Genomic DNA, 3343 nt, shown 5'->3' with positions numbered 1-3343 from the left:
TCTGATATCAATGGGAGTTTACCTTGTAAATGTTAAACTATCAACTAAAAGGCAACATAAATTATATTTGCCTGTATTTAATTAAAATAATACATAATATCATATAGTAAAACCCATCTTATTAGGTAGCTGGTTAAGGTAAATAATGTCTGAAAGTTATATTATTTGCATTAAAGTTATTTGTGAATACATTTGAAGAAACACGGTCAGCCATGATTTTTGTTTACATTACTGTAACGTAATAATAAATACGAACCCATCTGACGAGGGGATGAAGTGCAGGTGGAGAGATGGGCGTACAAGCTCAGGTGAGGGGAATGAGGTGATTAGGCAGGGAGCTGATTGGCAGGGAAACCTCTGGGAGCAGGGAAGGGCTTAACGAGGCTGATTCAGAGCAGCTGTGCACATGAGTAAAGGAGGGAAAGAAAGCACAGAAAACAGGTGGGAGAACCACTGCAAATGGAAAACCCTAAACCCAGAAAAAGAAATCCTCTTTATAACTGACACTTAGCATAATCTGTGTGAGTTCAGGCTGGAGTGAAAATAAACACAGGCTATCTAATAAAGGCAGTTTAGATGATTGTCATGCCAGATAGTCTTTTACAAATACAACTCAGTCTACAACTCAGTCTAGTCTTCGGTCAGACTGTGACACAAAAGACCACAAATTGTGTTTTTTCTACATGTTTGTTTGTGTAGCTTCAGATTAATCAAATGAGATACCACCACATTCAAAAATATCAACAACTTGACAAGATTGGCATGAAATATTTACAGACATACAGACGTTCAAAAATGGACAGCGTCTCTGCATCCGGGCCAATCCCACAGACAGGACCACACATTCCAATTTACACAGGACTACATGCAAAATAACGACTGCAGTAGTAACACAGGGCGCTAGCTATGGACCTAAAGCTGATTTCCCCCCTGTTTATGCTAAGCTAAACTAATTGACATAAGAGTGGAATCGTTTTTTTCCAAGCCGACTCAAAATGTCGTACTATTCCCTAAAGATGTATTGTCTACACAAGACAGATATTGGTGAGCTTTGATTGAATTACAAAGAACCTCTCATGACCTGCCTTTTCATGTTTCTACAATGACACACGGCCTATTCAGCTGAGGTTGTCAATACAGTAGCTGGCTTCCACATGCAAACAAAGCAGACAATTGTCTCAAAATGCAGGCAATGGAACAGTATTTCCAAAACCAATGCTCCCTAATTCATTCAATAGTGTGTTTTGTGGTCACAGCAGCTCGGTGAAGCACTTTATAATAAGTGCAAAGATAGATTGTGCAAAGAAACAAGACAAAGGAAAAGACATTATGTGACCAATTATAAGAGGAATAATACTGTTGAATTAGACAGTCTGCAAAGGACCTGACCTATTAAGCCCCACACACACACAGTTTCAGCTCCCTCTTGATGTGTGAGGCAACTCTCTCCATGTATCTTGGTGATTGCTGAGTCACCATTTTTCTCTGATGTCTCTGCAGACAGAATTGCTAATGAACCAACCAACCTCAAACTGGACTGGCTCTGTGTTTGCCTGTCTGCAGGAAACAAGTTTGGCAGCCATTAGAGTGACTGCAAGGGTTCACTAATACACTTAAAGACTGTATTGTCTACTCCTTGCTATTTGTTCAAACTGCTTACAAAAACCTTTAAAGGGTTTAACAAAATTCTACCTAAACTAAATACCTGTTTACAATTTACCCAATGAATGGTGTTTGTAGATTCTGCATGTTTAAACCCTCAAAAATCACCACTCCTGTGCTAACAAAGAGATCAAATGTGTTGTTTTTGTGTCTGTATTAAGCCAGTCTACAATCAACTCGGCAGTGAATCATATTGGCTGCCATTTGAAGGGCACAGAGTCGTGGGTCGTGTCCTCTCGGTGTAATGCAGTATCTGAGGATGTGCTTATGGTCCTGTCTGTCTGTTGATAAAGCATATGCTGGGAGGTGACGCGCAATGTCACTCTTCATCTTTAACCATTAAGGAACCTGTCAGTTAACGTTAAGGAAAACCGACACAGACCCTGATCAGAGGGGGTTTGTTGTTATGTTGCAGATTGCATGTTGTATTTCTGTGTTTTGTACACAGGAAAGTAGAGGACAGCCTGTAGGAAAGTCGTCCCTCTGTACAAAGAGTACAAAGAGAAATCCTCAAAAAAAACATATGAGGTAAAGATCTACAAATGAAGGTGCCAATGCAGAGTGTCGTGAGTGGAAGTGTTATGATATGTCTTTATTATTTAGGCAGGTGTGTGTGAGTGTGTGTGTGTGTGTGTGTGTGTGTGTGTGTGTGTGTGATGTTGGCTTTGACTCATTAGCCGGTATCAGTAGCACCTGTGGGGAGGGTATTGTTGAGCTTTGGGAGCTGGATCGGCCCACCATGAGGAAGACGTCGGCGGCAAACCACAACTCGGAACTGCACCCGAGGGGTGTCTGGAGGAGTCGCTCGATCCCAATGAGCTAGTCGGGGGAGTATTGGTTGCCTGACAGTTATTATTGAGCGGCACAGAACAACTGGCTGCAGGGGGTGCAAGTGCTGTATAATCATTTTGGAAAAATAACGGGCTTATTTGGGAACACACCATGACGAATAACTAAAAATACTAAAGCGTAGGAATGCAATATGCTAGTTCAAAACAAAAAAGGAATTCTATTATTAAGCCGTATTTCTGTACATTTTATTCCAGACACACTGTTCTGATGTGTTTTTTTTAGAAAGGCTAAGGCTAGTGATATTCTATGGCTTTCGTATGGTCAACAAACTCCAATGAAAATGAATTGATCCTACTAACAAGTATCACATAGCTACATGTAAAGCATGATAGAGGTTTTTCTTCTGAGCAGACCTTTAAAAGTATTTTAAAAAAAACTGTTAGAAACACATAAATGTACCAGATTGTTGCACTGCAGTTTCCAATCCATCCCTGATATACTGTCCTACCAGAAATACCCACAAGAGTACCAGATGTGTAGCAATCCGCCACTGAAACGAATCCCCAACAAATACACTATTTACTCCTTGTTTGAGTAACATTTGCTACAAACTACACTGCCCAGCTGTTTGCTTAATTTACTTAGACTTTTTTAAAACTGAAACTATGTGAGCCATGTTTAACGAATTATGTCTTCAGTAGGAACCAGTGGGTTATGGGCTGAGCGCCACAGACAGGCTGAGGAAATCAGAAGGTTTTGAGAGATGAACTAACACATTGTCTTTTGTTGACAATAAATCAAATATAGAATAATAGATTTACACCACACTTGTCCAACAGCTGAAAGAAAACAGTGACCTTCAGTGTTTTTTTCATATAAAATATTTTAT

Source organism: Cottoperca gobio, chromosome 24 (genome assembly GCF_900634415.1).
Source record: "Cottoperca gobio chromosome 24, fCotGob3.1, whole genome shotgun sequence".
In the NCBI taxonomy this organism is placed as follows: Eukaryota; Metazoa; Chordata; class Actinopteri; order Perciformes; family Bovichtidae; genus Cottoperca; species Cottoperca gobio.
This window is presented reverse-complemented; position numbering follows the sequence as displayed.